The sequence below is a fragment of the Tyto alba genome, unplaced genomic scaffold, assembly GCF_018691265.1.
Source record: "Tyto alba isolate M040663 unplaced genomic scaffold, T.alba_DEE_v4.0 Super-Scaffold_9, whole genome shotgun sequence".
NCBI lineage: Eukaryota > Metazoa > Chordata > Aves > Strigiformes > Tytonidae > Tyto > Tyto alba.
In genome coordinates this window covers 4,746,012-4,768,944 of record NW_024881330.1, presented here as the reverse complement: position 1 = coordinate 4,768,944, position 22,933 = coordinate 4,746,012, and the positions used below count along the sequence as shown (strand labels likewise).

At 42.0% G+C, this 22,933-nt stretch overlaps 1 protein-coding gene across 3 annotated transcripts in view; it reads right to left on the bottom strand.

The window, feature by feature from the left end:
* Positions 1–22,933, bottom strand: part of SLC45A4 (solute carrier family 45 member 4) — an 88,193-nt gene that overhangs the window by 50,569 nt on the left and 14,691 nt on the right. Inside the window, exon 1 of one of the 3 annotated variants that reach the window (XM_033011768.2) lies at positions 15,554–15,781. The exons of 1 other annotated variant lie outside the window; for it this stretch is intronic. The gene's annotated coding sequence lies outside the window, so the exon portion shown is untranslated. Of the gene's footprint in view, positions 1–15,553; positions 15,782–22,933 lie in introns of those variants that run through there. One more of the 3 variants, XM_042785926.1, reaches the window with a different exon arrangement.

Below are 22,933 nucleotides of genomic sequence, written 5' to 3'. Positions count from 1 at the left end.
CAGGTAATGAACAGACAACACTTTGGCCAGTTGTATTTGGAAGCCATCTGTTTTAGAAAATTTTAGCACAAGTGATATGATTTCGATAGCCAGTTCATAAGCATCCCTGTAGAAAGCTGGTCACCACGTTTAAGAGCAGCTTGATTAGGACATACCTTGATTTTAGACTATGGATAACTGCTATTTTAGTAATGTGTCTTGCCAAGCTGTAACCCTGTTAGAACTGGCAGGATAAGATATTTACCAACATACATGCTAAAACAGTAAGAGGCTACAAGTGCTTGGCAGCTGGACTCAATACACAAAACTGCTAGCAGGGAAATACTTAGAGAACACAGACCTCTTCCATTTGTGACTTTATAGAACTACGAAATAACTTGATAAAGGCTTGTCAGAATTTGGTATTTTTAACTAATTTGGGAATGACTGTCAGCCACTTCTCTTATGGCATGCACAAGCTCCAGCACCCATGCCACTAACAGCATACATCTGGACCACTACAGGATGAGACCTGAAACAACTGTGTGCCAGAGCGAAGGTGATCTTACAGTCTGCTGTTGTGTCAGTGCAATCACTAGAGTTCTCAGAGCTGACAGTCACCTTCGGCACATGAAAATGAAAGTAAACACATCTTGTAGTCTATGTTTAGTCCTGTCACATTCAGACAATTTGATCATGCTCTGTCAGTCCATCAACTTTTCCCGTATGCTTCCTGGAAAAAGTACAGCTGCCATCCTTCAAGGGAAGTTTTACCTATGACCTAAGGAATCCTTCAGGGACAAAGCTGCACTGTGAGACGGGGCAGATCTCATCCATACAACTTTAAGCATTATCATATGATCTAGAGCATAGATCTTGTGCCCCTTTAGATCCCCACAGAGACATTTTCCAGGGGCAGAGTGGTTAAGAGGAATCAGCATAATGATTGTCATCTGCACTATAACTATTTGTTACAAGCCAGCTGGGGCTACCACAAGCAGGCCATGCAGGCAGTAGAGATGCTAACCTACATTTAACTAACTTGCATATTTCTTGGCCTTATGAACTATTATCTCCCCACCCCCTCCAAAAAAGCCCAACCCAACTCCAAAAAAACAAATGCTGTTTGAAAAGCATCTAGTCTCTAACAAGCATTTTCTGTTGGAGGTTACTATCAGATATGAGTCCTTAAATTACCTAAAACATCCTCAATGAATCAGTCTTATACACACAGTCCAGCAGTTTTTCTTGAATGTCAGTAAGGACAAACACACTGTTGCAATAGTTTCTACTGGGCTAGGCAGGCTTCCTCTATTAGGCGAGTTTCTTTGCATAAAAAGAGTAGTTAAAGTCAACAAATCACAACCAACATTTAGTTGTAAGATTTGGAGTGTCTGAACTTGAGTCATTTTCTAGATGCAGAGTTATTGGCATAAAGAACATTGTAGTGAGAAGTTCTGCATATACAAGCATGACTGATTGTTTAGAAAACAAAGCTAATCTAGTGGTTGTTTCTTTTACGCACAGCTAATTGCATACCAGCTAGAGTGCCTTTTGAGATCATTCTCAGAGGCAGAATGAATTGATTTGTGGTCAGATAGTATCACAGGTATTTCTGTAGGTAGGCAGAGCTGCTTAAATACTTGCAGGCACTGAAAGCAGTATGTAAGAGTGGGACAATGAGGGAAATGCCAGAATTTCAGTACACAATAGCATGATACTGAAGTACACCAACTGAGTTGTCATGTTATCCCACTGGACATCTGATGTCCTCACAAAGGCATCAGATCCCCTACTCAGTTCATTCATTAGAGTCAGAGAACAAGCAATAATTTTTCTCCTTCTATTACCCTAGACAGGTCTTGAAGCCTCAAGTCAAGTGGGAAATTCAGTTGGGAGACAGGGAAAGAAGTAGCAATCTGAACACCTGACAAAATAGGTTTGGTTTTGTGCCCCCATTGTTTAAAGAGATACCAGAATATACATGCAGTTAGTGTAAGCCATCTTCAGAGGAAGGAAAAGAGACTCCATAGTCTATATGAATACACTTTCAGTGTAAATAACAGCTACAGTTTAAACTCAGGACCCCAAAACTGGTGAAGTGAATAAAGATAAATACTTTGAGTATCTCCTTTACACTTTTTAAAGTGCATACCAACTACAGCTTGGAGAGTTGGCAGTAAATTTTGTTGAGTGTTGATTTGAAAGGTAAACAGGAACGGCAATGTCTTGCTCAGGGAAGTCTTTAAGATGAGTTTAACATGCACCTAAATTTAAGAGACATCCTGTCTTAGGGGCTGCATGGCTACTTACAGAACATATCAGAGGAAGAATTAACCAAGTTGAGAGCTGATACATGAATGCTGCCTTTAATGCACTGAAGCTATCTGTTTACGCATCTCAGTGTGACAGGAGCCTTTTCTAAACTGTTACATCATTCTTACATAATAACACGTAGAAATAGCATGGACTTCATGAAGATAGTTAAATAGCTCTCCATTCATCCTCCACCATCCACACACCTTTATTATGCTTCTTGAAGTTTGTGGTTGCACCACTGACTTTTCCTCATCTTGTTTCACTTGTATCAGTCTGGCTTCACCTCTGCTGTTCTGCTTGTATGGTAGAAGAAATACCGGTACAAGATTTTTAGCCTCTACTCTTTGCTCTGGTTTAATCTTATTTGTGGTTCAGCAGAAGCTGTTGAGAACAGGCATACCACAAGTTAGGGCATTCAGCTCTTCGCTTTGAGCTTTCATTGCTTTCTGTTCTCTGATCCTAGAAGTCTAATGGATGCAGAGTCTTCTCACTGCTCCTCTGGAAAGCTGAGCCTGACCTTAAAGTATCCTTGATGTTACATTTCCAGCTCCCTGATATGTCTCTCCTGATCAACTCTTGGTGGCTTCTACTTGCTATGATATACTAATTTCTCCATTTTCAGAACTGAATTGATGTTCACCTTCCAGGAAACAACAACTGCCCACAGCAGCAACCCAAGCAAGAAGCATCACTAATCACATGCAGAGGTCAGATAAAGAATGATGTCAGCACACATACACCTGGTTGAATCTGTTAACTGTTTTTGACTAGATAAATTTCAGAAAGGGATACTTTGTGTGGTGCAGAGGAACTAACAGGCTTACATCTGTGTGGGGAAAACAGGACAACAGTCATAACTCCTACAATAAAGGGATGAGTTGAAGTTGCAACACCTAGGTCAAGTACTTGAATGAATACTGAATAGTACTACCTATTCTCATCTTTTCGTAAGTGTTTTAGGTCTTCAGACAACTTCTTTAAAAAACTGCTCTACTTTGAATACTTTTTCTTATCAGTTTATTCTGGTACAAGATTGTGGCTTGGCTTCCAACCCTGTTCCCATGAATACAGTTAACACAAGGGATTCTTTTCTCTAAGATCAGAACTAGCTAAATCCATTTATCACACATGGAGTTGATAAGGGATAGCACATTTGCCCCTGAATTATTTTGCTGCTTTGGGCTGGTTCCCTCCCTGTTTGCAACGTGTTTATAGGGAACAGTTGGTTGGAATTCACAGACTTGCCATTCAGGTTAAGGGACAACTTTACCATATACTTCACTAAGTTCTTGCAGAGCAGACAAAGTTCTCCGGATAGTGATGTACATATTAGTCCTCAGTTATTGAAGTGTTACACCTGCTTAAAGTATATTGCTGTTAAGAGCAGGCAAACCAAAAATACCATGTAAATGAGGCTCTGAGCAACTGGCAAAGTTATCTAGGTCACACTGGTCATATTAATTTTGCCTAGAATTTCTAAAAAGCCTGTTGCAAGCACACTGTCATATTGGATGGCTTGTTACAGACCTTCTCTGGTTTCGGCTAGAGACTTTTAGGATCAAATCTAGACAAGTGATTGCCTGAATTTGATCACTCAGGAAGTCTTCCAGGAAAAAGCTTACTCTGAAACACATGATGGTTTTAATAAATTATCACTTATGTAGGATTTCACAGGTCTTATTAGTAAGCAGTAGCAGGTGCCATGCATCCCTATATTAAGGCTCTGACAGCCTTAGATGAAACCACCACAGAAGTGGGTAAGACACTCAAATGGACTTAGAGAACATTGCAACAGCTTCTGCTATCAAGAGTAGCTGACTCCAAAATAGTACTTCTATGTAGGGTTTCAGTAGCTTTCTAGTGTTGGTCCAGAAGTATCATCAGCTCATGCACTGAGAACAGGCTTACTGAACAGAGATCTGTAAGGACTGCAAAGGACAGTCTGAAATAAAAACAAAACTACAGCAAGTATTTATTCAAACATTGCTCCTGCTATCAAGTTCACTAGAGAAGGGATTACACATTTTTCAGGAAGACCTGTTGATTATAGCAGAGAAGCAAATCATCCTATTGAAAGCAGATATTCTTAATTCTGTCCTAGTGTTATATTAGAGGTGAGGATCACCTCACATGGCTAATGATTCCTCAAGCACAACAGCATTCAACCCAAACACTTCAGTGAGCAAAGCATGCTGTACATAAATAGACTGAGCCAACTAGAAAAAGCCAGGGTGGGGGGAAATAATAGAAAGGACAAGAGCCAAGAAGATATGAGTACAAGTCTGAAGGGCATGAGATTATTCTATTTAAACAAAGGCTTGACGGTAGGTTTCAAATGTAAGGGCTGTTGAAAGGACAAAATGAAGCGATCTCTCCATCAGAGAAGTAATGACTGACCCAAGTTGTAACCAGGATTATAGCATATACTCTACATGCTATGAGTAACAGAAGTATCATCCATCATGAGAAAGAAAAAGCAGGTTCACTCCTTCCTTGCAACACTGATAACCTTCTCATGGCTCTAGAAGCTGATGTTGCTCCTTGCAATTCTAACCTCTTCAGTTGTGAGCGCACCCAACTGCCTAGCTACCAGGTTCCACAAAGGCACAGACATTTACATGTGCTACATGTAAAGCTGTGCACCTTCAACAATAACACAGGAAACTGAGGATGAAAACTATTTGGATCTTGTAGATTGTGAACAAGAAAGCACATTTAGTATTTGACTAAAAGATATTAAAGTTGATGCAAGTTACTGGTCAGCACATAGAGGTATTTGACATTTTAGCCACTTGTCAGTGAGGAAGCCCTGAGGGTGAAGAATTTCATGGTTGTTAAAGCTTATTTTAATGAAAAGCATAGCTTGCCCTTCTCAGCTGTATTTTATTTTGGCAGCTTTACTGAGAACACTGTGCTTAGTCATTTTACTTTTCCAATTACAGTACCAGCTTATGCAATAAACTAATGTGTTTACAGTTTGAACAATCACCTGCCAGATTTTGGGGAAGAATAAGATTCAATTAAAGGAACACACAGTTAAACATAATATATACTTAAATGTTTTCGGTTTTAAGAGCCTAGACTTGAAGTTTCTTAATGTTGCTTTGTGCAGCAGCCAAAATTTAATAGACAAAACAGGGGCACCACAACCCTGTTATCTCATTTAAGCAAGATGCATTTACTATCTTGTAACAGCTTTAAGTTTCTGTTCTTCCAGTAGCAGATTTCTAAGTTCAACATATTTCCTCTACATTTTTTTAAAAGGAAGACTTTTAACCCATTAACATCTCTGGACAAGTACAGATCACCATATAGTAAAACTAGACATAGTTCAAGAGATCACTTCCGTTTTGTTTTAAACCTTTATTCTTATGCCAAATAATACTTAAATTTTTAAGTTGCAGTTCCAAATTAAGATAGCCATGATGTGACATTATTATCCTTAGCTTGCATTCTGGTTTTCAATCAAGTGGCAGTGGGTTTAAGGAGACTTAATTGGGGTAGACAGGGAATAACAAATTAATGATTTCTTAGGGGAAAAAATACATTCTTCAGGAAAGTAATTCATGTGGTGTCTATAAAGTTCTTCCTACTTATAGAGTTTGCACTGACTGTAGATAACTAAATAAGTTTCAGCTAGGAAAACTCACAGCTGACCTTTGAGGACCTACTATGTGCTTGCTTACCACTCGTCATACATGAAATCTAGAGAAACAGGATGAGTGTAAAATATGCAACTACATCCTGTATAGAATGCAGGAATACAGATTTTACAGAATACTTGTCCCGTAAAAATAAGCCTCAGCCAGGCTTAAACCTTTACTCACGTGGAATGCAAAACTCTGCAGATGAAGTGTTATCAGCATTCAGAACATGGAACTGTAAATTAGCATAGACACAAGTTTTCTAGGGTCAGTATGAAATGTCAGTTCCTACTGAAGTTTAATCAAAACAGACTCCAGTTTACTTTAGGACAGACATGGGATAACATACCCAGCCATCTGGGTAGGATCTCAAGTGAACTGATCCTAGGTTTCTCCACTGTACAAAAATAAACTGAATACATGTGTTCCTTCTCACATGTTTTCTATTGAACACTTCCTACCATTAGAAGCAGGTGTGACTACAGTCTGCTGTGATTAAGCTGATTTCAGAAGTGTTGTCAGTTATACACTAAAACCATCCTCTAAATCCCATTAGATGCTGAACAGTGACGTTTGTCTGTCACTTTGGATACATCCTCTCCACATACACTGGGAGTGAAACTGCACCCACCTATCAGAAAAGCTACCCATACCTTCAGGCTCTCCCTGCACAATCTGCAGTTTAAGTCTGTGCCTAACTTTCTACTTAGAAGTCTGGGGAATGCAGATCTAACATTAAACTACAAGCCCAGATATAAACAATTTGAGATGTACTCATCGGTCAGTCACGCAAGCCTCGTATTTGCATTCTTTCCTGCAAGGTTGGAAGGGTGACAGCATTATTCCAAGCCTAAACCTTTTCAGATGCAAAAAGACAGACCTGTGTAACTTTGGTTTTAGCTGCTTACATCAAACTACTTCTAGAGCTAGTTTGTCCCTGTGAGGCTAATGAATGAAAGGAAGTTCTAGCTCTTGCTTTATCAGATATGATGGAGCCAAGAAGTTTTCAGTCTTAGCTTCCTGACTAGGTCTCAGTCTAGTCCATGATTTTAAAAATTTCTTCAGTGAAAGCCAAGAATTGGCCAGTACTCTTACTGTTTTTTGAAAATATATCACTGTTACCCAATTCAAAAGGAAGTTATTTAATCCCATCATCAACAGTGAGCAAGAAAACGAAGTATTATGGCATTAGCATAACCACACCAGGTAAGAATTAGAAAGGATGCTGGACAGTCATTGAAGCAAAAATAAGGAACCCATTTTTATTTAATATTTGTCACTGGCAAGCTTCCACTCATTTTCCAAGGTACAGGTAGATGCAATATTAATGAACTGAATGCTGCTACTGGAGATAAACAAAGTGTTGCTTTCATTTGCACAGTACTTCCACCTTGACCACACTAATTTAGATGCAAGATGGACAGTATGTTGCATGGTAGAGATGTTATAGACAGAACTGAAGTATTTAAACACATGAACACTAGACTCTGCCTTTATTAGACAATATAATCTCAGTATTAAAGCTTGGGGAACTATTACTAACTCCTCTTCTACAACACCTCTCTAGTTCAGACTTTTTTTTTTTCCAAGTATAAAGCAATTTTACTGAGAATGCTTGAAGCACAGAACTGCAGCAGCTTTCTTATCCCTTTTCCTGGAGGCAAGATCTCCAAATCACTTGGACTGCAGCAATTTCTACATGTAATGCTGAAATCTTATTCCCTACTTAAAGAGTTAATCTTTTGTAAACTATGGTATATATATTCAGTCTAATACAGTAATTGCTATGTAGGGACTTAAAGCTTTCTCTAGTAGGGATGTTTGACTATGGGCTGCTTACCAGATTGTGGCTTTGTCAGTGAGAAAGCCCCTAAAACTTCAAAGATCAGTGAAGGGCATCACAGACACATCAATTACTAAATTCCAAATAGGCAGAATGAGGTTGTGATCCACAATCAAGGCAACTTCTTGTCAAGTTCACTGAAGGATCCTGCAAGTGAGATTTCAAAATACCTACACAGACTCCTTGCAGAGCCACCCAGACTGTACCTCTGTTGACCAAAAGCTTCTGAAAGACTGAAGTTAAGGGAACAGTGTAGCTATTATTATACCAGTGATAAATTTAGGCATTAATTACAACCAGTTACTCAGTAACCAGCCTTAACACAGAACTGCAACTGATCTCTTGGAAAGAGTGTTAATTTAAGAGCATAGTTAATGAGGAAGAGAAAGCTACTAAGTGCAGCTCAGGGAAATAATATGCAGTGTTGGGCTGCTAGAAAGAGATGAAAGTTTGTAGTTTGATGAACATGGATATTTAGTAGTTTGCAGTTATTGTGCACTTTTTTGTGCAAGTGTAGCTTTCCATGAAGTAACTTGTGCAGACATAGGAGGATGTAAAGAAATCTGTTCAAGGAGTACAGAGTCAAGTTTATACTTAACATCTGAGACACATTAGGCTTTATGTAGACAAAGTGATATTAATTAACTCTATCCATGAACAGACTAAGAACACCCTGAGACAAAGTAGTAAGGCTCTGTCTTAAGTCATTGCACCAAAGGCTATTACTTGCCCACAAGTATCTCTTACTGATCCTAACTAGTAGGCATCTGTGGAAGATGCTAGCACAAGATTCAGTGGATGGGAGCCACAGAGTTGAATGGCCATGGTAGATATACTTTTATCTAGCATTCCAGTCCAGCTCATATGCATACAAATAAGATTAGAGATCCCACTAGTACTATAGGGTCAAAAGGCTTATTTTCAAATGGTATCCTGAGTTGTCACACAAACTATCCTGGAGTGACCATCTGGAAGATGACACATCTTAGCTGGTTTAATGCCATTTCTCCAGTAGACAGAGATCTACTACTATGCATCTGCATATTGAGAGTTTTGAACAGACCATACCTGAAAGACAACAAATTGGGAAGGTGATTTGAAAGCAAAGCAGCAGAAAAAGCTTCAACTGTAAGGCCAGCAATAACAGTAGGAACATGAAGGATCTAGATAATTGTCAAATCATTCCCCTTTTCAGCCCATTGAAGGAGCTAAATATTTTGACTTTTAGGCTGTGACAACCAATGTGAATGGCAGCCAGAGCCACAGAAGTGCTGTGATGTTGGAAACAATCGATATAACTCCTGCACTGAAAAGTATAAGCCTTTTCCCTCTCTACACCAAAGTTAGCATCAGAACAAGAGCCAAGAAAAAGAACAAATCTACATCATGAGCTGATTCTCCCAGATCTGTTTGCTGTCTAAAATGTGACATGCACTAGATGTGTTAGTGTTAAAGCAAGTTGTGCATTTGTTTTGGGTTATTTTTTGAACTCTTGGGAGTTAGCTGGCCAGCCACACTACTCTAAGGAGCAATAGTTCACTGTCAAATCACTCCTCTGGGAGTACCCAGAGCCAGACTGCACAGGCCAGTGTACTTGCTCAGATATTTCCCTCATAAAATGAAAGGAGTACTTTTACCCTGCATGTATGCCTTCTCCCTTCCCACAAAAAAAAAAAAACAAAAAAAAACAAAAACAAAACAAAACAAACAAACAAAAAAACAAACAAACAAACAAACAAACAAACAAAAACTAAACCCTGAAGCTGTTGTTACCTGGAAGCAAAGATACAACGTTGGAACTATTTTAATAGTTGATTCCTGTACCTCCTACTTGTACTCCCATATGATTTATAAGCAAGTTATCGTTTAAACAGCACCCAAATTAAGTGTATTTTAGAGGACTACTTCATGTGTATAAGTGATGATAGAAAATTAAGTGGCACAGAAATCTGACTGTTCTGTAGTCATCGCTTGCTGGGTTAAGCCACTGGTTTCTGGATGTGCTCCAAGACGACCAATCATATTCAAGGACAGAATGAAAAAGTGTGATATGCAGTTGTGCTTTTCTAAAAGAGCACAGCCCCCAGTTAGATCATTTATTTATCTGGCACTGAAGGGTGATAATGGCTTGTTTTCAAGTCTCCAAAATAAATGAACTATACTGCATGCAGAAGTAGTCCAGGCCAGCCAGCAAAGGATAGAAAATATGCAGGGTCAGCATAACACTGGTTTCAATTTCAGTTACAAAAACATTAGAGCTCTCATTTAAAACAAGATGAGGAAACTAGGTTCTCTCTCCACTCTAAGAGTGCCAGTCTTGCTCTCCCCAAAACATTGATAAAATCCACCTCAGATAGTTTAGCAAAACCATTCAGGGGTAATTCTTTACTGCTGCTATTTACACACTAAGATTTTTAAAAGCATCTTCAGTCTATTCCTTAGAGCTAAGTTTCATTTTCCTCCTATCCTTTCATGCTTTGCTACATGAGTAGCAGATATTGACTGAATTTCAGTCTTGCAAGGAAATTAAATCTCAGTCCACTCCCAGAGCACCTCAGGACCCCAGGTTAGTCAGTCTCATATAATACTGCAAAAGAGACTGCTAGTCAAGCCTAAGGTGTCAAGCCAGACAGGTGTCCTATAGCTAAAGAGACTAGGTTTAATAGCCTGTATCCTTCATAGAGGGGAGTCCTGGAAAGCAAGTCTTTCCCAGCTCTTATTGGGTTTGAGTTTTATTAGTTGTCCATGTTGTTGAGACCAACTTCCTATCACGTATATATTGAGATTCATGTTCAAGCAGACTATGTGCCAGTAAGAGCCAAAACAAGGTCAGAAGCAGCTCCTAAGCCAAACCAAATCATTACCCAACAAAAGCCTTGTATCCTGATGCTTGCCAGAGTCACTTGCCAAGAGCAAGTTTGATGAGAAAACCTGGCTGCTTCTCCTGAGTTGTTATAATGCAGTATGTCAGTTGCAGACTAAATGACTTTACAGCACTTGTTGGAAATGCCAGCACTAAGGGGCTTTATTTAAGCTACTGTGTTCCAGTTTCCCCCAAATGGCACTTCACAGCACACAGACCACTCAGCAACTCAGACACTGCAGTGCTCTGAATCCATTGCTGATATGCCTTAAATTCAGCTTTTAACTTGAGGCAAATTCAGTCTCTGGCAACTCTGAGGTCTAGATTTAATAGTACAAACTGAGCTCTTTCTCACACAAAATATCTTATTCCACTTGGAGTGAACTGTGATACAGAAGCATAACAGAATAACCAGTTTATTCAGGATAACAATAATTATTCAGTGCTTGGATTCAAGAGACATTCACAGTCCCAGCTAGAGGACATAATATCCTTTACCAGTGCAAGTTTTGGGAGATTACTCCAAGAGTAGGGCTGTGACCCAAATGCAAGATGTGTGGGTAACTGATAAGCTACCAACCATGTAACAGTCACCTGACCAGCAGCAGCTTACCAAAAGCATATCAAGTCTTTAGTTCACAGCCCAGAGCTCCACAGGTTACCAGTGTCTGCTTCTAGACTTGGTTTCTGGGCTGTCCAGAATCTCTCATCTGGAAGGTGACTCAAACCAAAACACCAGCTATCTGTCAAGCTACACATGCTGTGTCACTCACTCTGACAGCAGGCACCCTGCTTCAACTTTCCAGCAACTGGATTTGCCAGAATCATTTGTTTTATGCTTCTGTATCTGACTTAAATACACAGCTCTGCCAGAAGTTTTATGGGACTCATTAAGCAGTTACTAGGCAGGAATAATGTCTGCTCAGGAAAAGTATTGTTTCAACTACTCATATCAGTTTCACACTGGTATATTAAGCCACGGTGACAGTCGTTGCACTCTGTATTCCCCAAGTTAACTACTGTTGAATGAAAGCTGTTTAGTAAGACTGACAATGTGGTGCAAGTTGAAGCACTGGGATCTCTAACAATAGTTCCCAGGTTGGTTAAGCCTTCTCTAATGGAAGCAACTGCACACAAGGCTATGCCATTGTCAGCAGTTTTGATGAATAATATGCCTATAGCTGGAATAGATCACGGCCTGGAATCCTGCAAGTATTACAGGTAAGTCATGGGAGTGACCCTTGCCAAGCTAAAATGCAGCACAAAGTTCCTGATGTTACCACTTACTCTGCAAGCTGCTAAAGCTTCCTCCTCCATCACATGACAGCCTCATCGCTTCCACAGCAGCTCTCCTGGCAGCTCAGCTGGAAAGCCCCATTTCAACACAAGTAGGTTTGCCTCTGTTCGGCATGCTTTTACACTAACCATCACATTAAAGTCAGTTTGAAGCACAAGTGAAGCTTGTTTTTAATCTCAAGCATGACACCACCACATGAGTGCTGTTGCTCAACACACAGATTGTTTGATGCAAGTATTTTTAGGGTGGCTTCTACTGTTAGGAGTAACAGCAGAGGTACAGACTGCTAGTTAAGCTCAAAAAAAAAAACCCTGCCAGATGCAGCTTTTTGTGATGGGTGATGTGAAAGAATTTCACTGTTTTTGCCTAACGTGCAAGTAGAGGTGCCCATATACCATGGGTGAAACTGGCTACCTGCTCTAGGAATTGAAGCTTGCCATTACAAATTGTGCAACTAAGAACAACAGCAGTACAACACAGGCAGAGTTTACAGATTAAGCTAGACAAGATCAAATGCTACCGTGTAAATGAACTATTTATTGCTTAAATCAGTGTCTGCTGAAAGTAAAGAAGTGTTACGTGCAACTGTATTCACAACTGCAGGTATTATTCAGTAGCTAGTAAGTCATTTCAGTCAGTCTCCTACCTAGGCATTTATAAGATGCCTCTCAAAGCTTAAGCATCTTGTCTAAGCTATTCAGTTGGTAACACATTATGACTTCAAGAAGGATTTTTGAACATGAGATGCAGTTTCACTGGTGAAATACTCTACAGATATCACCCAATGTTAGTATGCTCATAGCTTTTAGAAATAATCCATTTAAAACAAGTTTATACAGGGATAGAGGCAGGGTCCACACATTCCAGCCTCAGCTCACAAGCAGAGCGATATTAAATTAGCAAGACATAACTTTCTAGCTGTCAGTGAATCCAGGCCTGGAGTGAGTTTAAGGGTAATTAACCTGAGGTCACATCCCTGTGAGATGGGTCCAAATTCAGCCTGCTTTCTCTAAGCTCCTCAGAGCCTGTATTTCCACATGGCAGAATAAAGGCAGTTGCTTCAGAAAGCTCCTGAAATAGGCAACACATTTGCTTCAGTGTGAAAAATTAAGGTCACATGTACTTAGACATATAAACACATGTATTGTTTGTCAGTGTTACACCATGCTTCATTGGGAGCCATATAAATATTCCACTTATGTTGCCCCATGAACAAAGTTGCACTACATGAATTTTATTGTAATATGACACAGAAGGAACAGTAAATTCACCAGCTACAACAGTCTTACCACCTTGTCACCACTAATGAAAGTCACCTCCAGAAGACGACACCCTCCCTTGTCAGCTTAAGGCAATACTATACAAGTGTATTTAAAACAGACTGAATCGCTAAAACACATTTCAGCTTTGAGGGAGATGATTGTTTTTGATTTCAAGCAGTCCCCACATGATCCAAACAAGATCACATCAGCAGATACTGCTCATTCCTTTCTCAGCAACAAACTCCCAGAGAGCAGCAGGTTCCAGCAGGAGATAATACTCTTGTGTAACGCATGTTATCTATAGAACTACACATTTTCAATTTTACTGAAGATGCCTCAGTCATACATAACTGAGTGCAAGAAGTGCTATCTTTTACTTGGTCAGAGAGGTGTGGGCTAACCCATGTAAACTGGCCTCTGATATTAAATAGCTAACTAAAATAGAAGTTGTTCCACTGATCCCATCCATTACATCATGGAAATTGTTATTTTGTCATGAAAACTCCCTTAAATACCCAATTTAATCTCATTAATACAGGAATGAAGCTCTCACTTCCAAGATAGCAGCTGCCACTACCTTTAACAGACTCATAGATGGTTTTGGATGCCTCAGAGTACTGGATGCAGTTTTAGGAGCATAAGGTAGTGTCAGCTTTTCAAACTTACCATAGGAAGTACTTCTACTGCTGGAAGCATTTATAGACAAAGTGTCAAGTAAATACCTTAATCTCTTGTCTGAAACCCCTTTCCTTATTTAGGAAGGGAAAAATTAGGCCTGTTGAACATCTCATCAATCCAGTATAATCATTAAACAAACCAAGTGAGGAAGACCTTATCTTTTGCAATACTGGGGGTGGGGGGTGAGGCAGCATACACAAACTATGTCAGTGCAATCACATCAGCAACCACTTCTGCCAAATAGCTACAAAAAGGCTGTTTTCTAGAGGGAAACTAGTATTCATAGTTTCTATTCTAGTGAAGTATTCACCAGCTTTCTTTGAGCTCAAGTGCCTGCTCAAGCCATATTTCATTAAATATTTTAGTAGCACTGTCTGATCAAGGCAGTGGAACATGACACAGATCATACTGGAGCAGTTTTAACAGCAGTAAGAATACATGCTGTAACAGTGCAATTTCTTCTCATGAACCCTCATAACATTGCTGTTATCTGCCTGTGCTCTGCACTTAGTGCTGCCTATCCCTGTAGTTCCACTTCTTGTAACATCTCTCCTTTCCTGAAAGAGAAATCACCTCCTCTATTCAACATCCTGCAATATCTTCCCCATTCTTTCCCATTTGTAATTCCCTGCATAGCCAAGCTCTAGCAACATTAATTCACTCATTGCACCCAGTGCCAAGTCAGAGCCTTGGCTAGATCTTTTCCTCCCCTCCTTTTTTCCTCCATACATAAAGAATACTGGAGGCCAAGCACTACAACACAAAACTACCCCACAGAGAGAGTATTTTTCAAGGTCAAACACGGTTTATACGCCTGCTAAAGGTGCTAAATTAGGAAACTGTAGAGTTGCAAATCACTGATAACAAGATCTTAAGGAAAGCTACAGCTTTATTGGGAGATTTAAGAGTTAAATACTAAGTAATTTCTTCCCCCAGTACTCTCCCACCATCATATCAGACTAGGTGATATCAGACTCAATTGTTTTATGGTAAAGCATTGAGATCAGGTTACAGATTAAGCATGGAATTATTCAAATGGCAGAATAGTGAAGTTCAATGGTCTGAAAAGATATATTAATTTCTATCTTTGGTCCCTTTGTCAGGTCCTCTTCCAGCATACTCACCACCCAACGTAATCCCGGGGGGACACTTGGCCACCTCTGTCATCCCATCTCCACCTCATTAGGACTCTCCCAGACTCCCCAGTCAAGCCTTTCCAACCCTACCTTACTCATCCTACCACCCATCCCTCATCCCTTCCCAACCTCTGCAGCCCCACATCTCCTTTGGCCCAATCCTTCACTGCAGAGCTCAACCCTTTCCAATTCCCACCTCAGCAGCTCCACGTCCCCTTCGACTCCCTCCCCTCACTTCCCATCCCCTTCCCACCTTTAGAGCCCCACATACCCCTCGCCCAAAAGCTCCTCGGCCTTTCCTCACCATCCCCATCCCCTCATCCCCCTCCCTCGCCCCAAACGCTTCCTCGACGTCCCCATCCCTTCATCCCCCTCAACCCTTCCTCACCATCACCAGTCCCTCATCTCCCTCTCCCTCACCACCACCGGCCCCTCATTCCCCCTCGCCCCCAACCCTTCCTCACCAGCTCCCCGCCTCACAGCGCGGCCGCCCCACCCCGAGGCCCAACCGCCCGCTCGCGGCCCCCCTTACCTGCCCCCGGGTCTCCCCCTGCACCCGGGACCTGCTCCGTGCGGCGGGGGGGGGGGGGGGGGGGAGGCGGCGGTGGCGGCCGCGGGGAGGGTGGGGGGAGGGGGGGAAGGGAAAGGAGGAGGAAGAAGGAGGGAAGGGTGAGGTCACTCACGGCGGCACGAGCGCGGCGGGCGACACCGGGCACCAGCGGCCGCTTTATACCGGGCTCCTCGGAAACCGTCTCCCGCTTCCGCTTCCGCCCCCTCCCCGCCCCCGCCCCCGCCCCCTCCCCGCGCCGGGGGTCATGAATATGCAGCGAGGAGGCGTGACCAAATGAGGGGAGGGGGGGGGGCGTTGCTAGGGACACGGGCAGGCGGGCTACGGGGGTGACCAGGCATCCCCCCCAGGGGCAGGCACCTGAGGGGGGAGCGGGAGGGAGGCGGGCGGGTCAGGTGGAGCGGCCCTCGTCGGTGCTGGAGGGGAAGGACGAGCCCGCCGGCACCTCTCCCAGGGCCGGAGAGGGGTTGGTGGCCCGAAAGGGTGGCCGAGCGGCGACCTGAGGGCGGCTGGAGGTCGCCACCTGGTCTGCCCCCACCGGCATAGCGCCCGTCTCCCACAGGCGCGGCGGCGACATGGCGCCCAGCCCCTCTTCCCCTGGCCGAAAAAGTTGGGTCGAGCGCAGCTGCGGGCTCTGTGCAAGGGTGCAGGTGGCGTTTGTCACTCCTACAATATACAACACACGGCGACCCCCAGGAAATTCAAACGCTCTGGGTCCTGATGGCAGCCGTAGTCCTGCTGCAATGTCAGCACCCCTACACGCTCGCTATGAAAGACCACATTTTTTTAGCACAGGCATGTGGGTTTTTTATTCCCGATTACTTACTTCTCCTAGCCTTAATTGTGCTGACTGCATTGGTCAGGGTAGCGTAATACTTAATTTTCATTACTTACATAAACTGGGGATGCATAAAGTAGTGTGTGACTAGCATGTAAAAATGCACGTTACATTGCATCAGTGTAATTGTTTTCTATTTCTTGACACGCTGTTAACTATATATTCAAAAGCATTTTTTTTTTATTGTAAACTTCTTTCTCTGCAGCTCATGAATAAATAAAACACGATGCATACCAGACTTAAGAAAAAGGAAACCACAGAAGGCAGAATGGAAGAGCTGTACACATCTACGCACTATTAAAAAGCAATATGAATCGTGAGTCTAACAAAAATACTTGCGATTGCAAGCCTTAAAGAAACAAAAAACCCTACAGTAATCTTTTATTCTAGAATGCTGTTACCAGTATGGATTTATTCTTAGACTAATTCAGACCAAGGACTGAAAAGCATGCATGACCACAATCATGCACAAGCCACTAAATTAACCATCCTCTGGTGAGGATTGCCAAAGTTGATTCAAAGAATTACCTTTTTTTGGACATATTACCGATGTTTATAAATATTGTAATGACATTGCTAGCTTTTTGATAAAATGTAGCAAACTAATTCTCTTAATTAGACCAATGATAAAATATAAAGCTACCGTACCGACGACAGCCCCATGGAACACCTACTCTTGACGGTATAACAACGTCCATTATATCACAACTGAATGTATGTAGTATACCTTAAAAGTTTATTCAACAGAAGAAACACAATATACTTATAGCAGTAGAAAAGACTCGTGGTAAGAGAAAAGCCTTCAGTGACTTTAGTGAAAATTATATGAGACCCTAACACAACTGAAAACACTGAGAAGGGATCTCAAGACGTGGGTGCAGTTACAACTTCAAAGATGTGCTTCTTGTTACCCATAGATTTGTGGCAGCCTGGGCTACCTGGTGTTTTGACACTTCGCTTTAAAATAACTGGAAAAAATAACATTTTTTTTTGTCATTTTGTTGCCTGCTGCTGCAATGAAGCATCGTCCTTACCTCGCCCTGACATTGCAATGTTCCAGCAATGTCCAGACATGTCCAGACGTGTCCAGATATTTCTCCATTGTATTTCCTTATGTGATTTTCACTTGAGAGCTGTTAACTGTCAGCCCTTAGCTGAGTCTAGAGTCAGAAAGGTTATTTTTCCATAAAACAAACATGTCATTTTAAAAAATCCAATGTTTTATAATAAGAGTGAGGGAGTGGAAAAAAAGAAAAAATCCAGGGATGCAGACCCACCTTTTCCCACAGAGGTTCTTACTCAACTCCAAATGCTCAACCCATAATAAACAAATGCATCCTCAAGTCTCAGCAGGGGAAAAGTGAGTGTCAGTCAAGAGACTGATGTGCTGTCCGGACGTGTGCTACGTTTGCCCAGGAGAGGGACTGATGTTTGTGGGACTGGGAGAAAATCCCCTAAACTGTGGTTGAGAGCGAGGTTGGAGACACGGTCTTCTTCGCAGCGATTGTGAGAGTCTACCTTTAGCAGGTCCCTCCTCAGGATGAGGGTGTTTGTGATTCCTGTTCCTCCCTGTGACCCTAGGCAAAGTGCATTGAGTTGGGGCACTTCAGAGAGAACTTTCCCTAAAAAAAGCATCCAGAAATCACCTTAAAACCTCTCTATGACTGTTATTATGCATGTTTCCATTTAGTGAGAGAAACCCCCAAGGTACTGATCCCTCACTTATCCTTGCTTCCACTGGTTTGTTTGGCATGCAGTACCCAAGAACTTTAAAAAAAAAAAAAATCTGTGGGACCTCTGAACACTGGAAAGAAATATCCTGCTCTAAAAGCCTTGTCCTCTGTCTTGGCATAGAAATTGAGCAAGGGGTCTTCCCTATTTAATGAGATATGTTAATTAACCAGAAGGCAGGGTCATCAACAAGCTGCTGTGAGTTCTCTCTACTCCATTTCACAGGTACTTGGCTTACAAAATTGTTATGAAAATTTACCATCCAGCCAAGCCAAACAAACAACACCCCCAATATTATTTTACATGCGTGTCAAAAGAAATAACTTGCCGCAGGCAAAGCGGGTGAAGGAATTTTACGAGGCTGCGTCTGATCCTCCCTCTCCCCTCCCTCAGACTGTTAAAGAAATGTTTGTATGATGAAAGGGGTAAGGGAGCAGAGGACAGCTGGTTAGGAATTAATGAAATGTTTGAGCATTATCATGCGATAATGGATTTAGCTGACTGTTTGCCAGTGCTCAGATCTAGTGTGAATTGCTTTATATGAAGCCCAGGGATTCCTAGATTATCCAAACCTCATGAGACTGCTGCTGCTCCTAAACCCCTGAAACCTGTGACTTTAAAAAAAGGTAATTCTTCATCTGAATGGACAAAAACCCTCGGGATTGTTTTGACTTGCTTTCAGACTTAATGATGTTTGACACAGCCAACCCTTAGAGGTGTCTCCTAATGGGGAGTGGCCATGGGTTTGGGAGGCCTGAGGCTAGACTTGAAGCAAATCTGAGCTCACAGAAGCCCAGGTGGGGTCTTCCAGTCAGGACACTTGTAAACGGGACATGAAAAATGAGTCTTAACTTTTACACATTTGGTCTGTAACTTATCCCCCGGATACTTCTCATAAAGGGTGAGATATCTGATGGGAAACCTGTGCTCTGGGCTTGAAACTGCTGTTTATCCCTCTTCCCACCCTCCCCAACCTATGCTGTCATTCAGCTGGAACTTGTATGGCTGTGAAAAATGGCCCATGTCCCTCGTTGCCTTTTTTTTTTTTTTTTTTTTTTAATTTCCTTTGTAAAAGCATTAGAATGCTTCTGGTTTCTCCCTGTCAGATGAGGGCTGTAGAATTGCAGCAAGCCAACCAAAGTGTTTTTGTCTGGATGCAGACAAGTCTTCAGAAGGTCTTATGGACAGCAGGATGCCGCGTGTGAGTTTGTGGCTGGGACGCAGACAGGCAGATTTGCTGGTCAATTTACGTTGCCTGTGGTAGCCAAAATTGGCTCTGAATTCTGAGAGCCAAATGGCTTCAGAAAGGACCTGCAGCTATGGAGCGTGACCGAGCCCTTTGCCCTGTGTTGTGCCCAAAGTTGGCTCATCTGGAGCCAGCTGGTTCATGTCACCCTACAGCAGTGTCAACAGTCCTAAGCAAACAGGGCAGTACGGGTGTAGGGTCTCTTTGCTTTTCTTCTGAACTGAAACCCGGAGTAAAAGCAGTAGCTATACCATCTCACACCATCCCTGTATGGAAGATAAACAGCTCGTGGTGGAGACTCAGCCTGACAGCAGTTATGTCGACAGGATGCTAATACAGGCTGTAAGATGCGTTTGCTGCTGCTGCTGCCACTTGGGAGGTCTCATCATGAGTTCATGCCTTGAAGAATGAGAGTTCCCTATCATTATTTTTCTGGTTTGCACAGCTAAGAAGTGGTACTAATGGCTGCAAAATTTATCCTGCCTCTTGAATTTATGTGGTCTATAATTATCTTCACAATAAAACTGCGAGGAATTAAGCTCCAGTGTAGTTTATAGTTGACAAGGGATGACTTGACAGGCCTTCAAGAACTGTGGCTTTCAGTCCTCACTTAAGTGCCAGGAGCAGTTAAAGTGCTGCTAGACAGCGTTGGAGAACTGCAGGGCTTGTTCAGTTCAGTCACTTCTTCCCTTGCAAGGAGAGACCGGAACCTCTTTTTTTTTTTTTTTAATGCTATTTACTCTTTCTGTTTCTCTCCACTTGGGCAATGAGCTGAAATTAGTCAGTTTTTCCTTCCGAGCTGCCTCATACTAAACCATGACTATGATGTTTACGAGGTTCCATTGCTGCACAGGGATATTTGTACTTTGGTCTCTCTATTTTTACTCAAAGCCAAATTGAAAAATGGATACATTTTCATCATATTGGGTTTGCAAAGAACCAAAATCCTGATCCAAAGCCCAAAGTACAGAAGGCTGTTCAAGTCTGAGATGATTTTCTAAAGACTTCATTCACATTTGCCTTACCCTGGTGAAAGCTGGCCGGTATTGTGGCCAGTTTACACTGGTGAATACAGAAAAAAGACCAGTTAGTTTTCTGGCTGCACAGGCTCCTGCAGCCTGCTGGAAAGCCAACTTTACTGAAGTTCCACTCGAGAGATCTTGGTTCCTTAATGCTTTCTCATAACAACACAGTGTTTCATGGATTAATTTATAGATGATAACCAGTTGGGTTAGTCCAGTGCAGAATAAAATACTTTATTTTATCTGGTCACAACACAAATGCTTAATCTATAGCTCTACATACTAAGATATGACCTCTAGTTAACTGAGCATTTATCCCTGTTCACACTGCTTTGTTGTTTTGCAGCCTTTTAGCTACAGCTGGATTCAAATTATGCAGGTGTTATTGGGCACGTCTGTTTTGATCACCCAGGTGGGACCTGAAGCCTCTATAGCCTTCCTGGAGGACGCGCTTTACTCTTTGCTCTGCTAAGGCCTGTTACAATCACGTGTTGTGATTTATCTCATCTCTCCCCTTGCTTAATCGGTCACATACCTAATTGGTGTTTGCAATATTCTGGGTCCCAGCATAGACAGGATTTCAAATTGTTTAGCCCTGTGTCATCCAAACTGCATCTGGAAAACCGGCAGCTTTCTCTGTATTTTTGGAAAATCCTAGGAAACAACTCAGAAGGAGCTACACCTAAGCTAGTGACTTCTGCAGCTATGACTCAGTGTTAGCAGAGGTCCACAAGCAGTCGCAAAAATAGACACTGTAGTGCTGACTATATTCAGGGTTTTTTTACGTTCCCCTGAAAACATGAGTAACACTCACCTGGGTGATGGAAAAGTGAGCTGCATTGGCACTGGTTGGCAACGGGATGGAAAATTAGTATGTAAAGAACTTAGTGATTAAGATAATAAAAACAATGTTAAGAGTCTTAGGTGAAGCCAAGTTTTATAGCCCTCGAGCTTTTAATTGTGAAATTGTTGGCTCTCATTTTGTTTCTGAAATAGAAATCTATTTAAATAACTTAAGCAACTCCAGTTTCAAGAATAACCCCGAGCAGACTGTTGTTGTAGTTGTGACCAAGAAACTGAAATGAATCGGGTGAATACTTTTTATTCTACTTGCTTGAATTTCCAAACACAACCAAACAACTGCAGACCCCAAAGTGTTTCATATGAAAGTAATTTTATACTTTGAGGAAAAAATAAAATGCATTTCCAAAGTCCAAAGTAGATTGGAGTGGAAACCAGAATCCACAGCAAAATACTGAGATTTTTCTTGGGTTCTTTTAATCGCTTTCCCCTCTAAAATTTGGGTGAACACTGACATATTCACAGTTTTTGGAATTAACTGAGAAGAGTTTTGTTCAACAATTTTTCACATTTTCTAGAACTGAATATCACCCCAGTCATCAATTTTTGTGCAGTGTTTGATTTGGGGAGGTCCCTCTACCTGAAGCACAGTGTGGATACTGCACGCTGCTGTTCTTGGGATCTAGTTTCACTTTACAGCTAGAATGATTTATAAGCTAGTTTCTCCCGAAAGGAGAAAATTTTCCTTTCCTTTTCATCTGCTGATTGTATATGCTCAGGATGACTCAGTTCATCTAGCTGATTTGGTGGGAAACCCTACATAAAAAAAAAAGAATACTTTTCTGCTGGGTAAACCATGCACATTGACTCACGTGACAGTCCTAAACCTTGTTTCAGCTTGCAGAGCCTGGCAGATAATGGTCAGGCCTTTTCACATAATATTGTCTCTCCCAGGGTATCTTAGAATCATAGAATGGTTTGGGTTGGAAGGGACCTTTAAAGATCATCTAGTTCCAACCCCCCTGCAATGAGCAGAGACATCTTCAACTAGACCAGGTTGCTCAAAGCCCTGTCCAACCTGAACTTCAAAGTTTCTTGGGATGGGGCATCTACCACCTCTCTGGGCAACCTGGTCCAGTGTTTCACCACCCTCTTCGCAAATAATGTCTTCCTTATATCTGGTCTGACTCTCCCCTCTTTTAATTTAAAAACATTACCCCTTGACTTATTGCAACAGGCCCTGCTAAAAAGTCCCTCCCCATCTTTCCTGTAGCCCTCTTTAAGTACTAGAAGGCCACTGTAAGGTCTCCCACTGTAAGAGCCTTCTGTTCTCCAGGCTGAACAACCCCAACTCTCCCATCCTGTGCTCATAAGGGAGCTGCTCCAGCCCCCTGATCATCTTCGTGGCCCCCTCTGGACCTGCTCCAACAGGCCCATCTCCTTCTTACGTTGAGGGCCCCAGGGCTAGACACAGTACTCAAGTGTAAGTCACCCTCCAGTTCTCACTTCTGACCCGTATAAAAACAGCTGCATTTTCCAGTTCCTTCTCAAGAAATTTCATCATCTTCCTCGAACACTTCCCTGGTCTTCCCAGGACTACAACACAATCTGCTGGAAGGGGACCGGGAGGTGGCACTGCTCTTTTGTAAAGTTGTGTGTGTGAACACTGTGCCAACAGCAAAGAAACCTGGCAGGTAATAGAGATG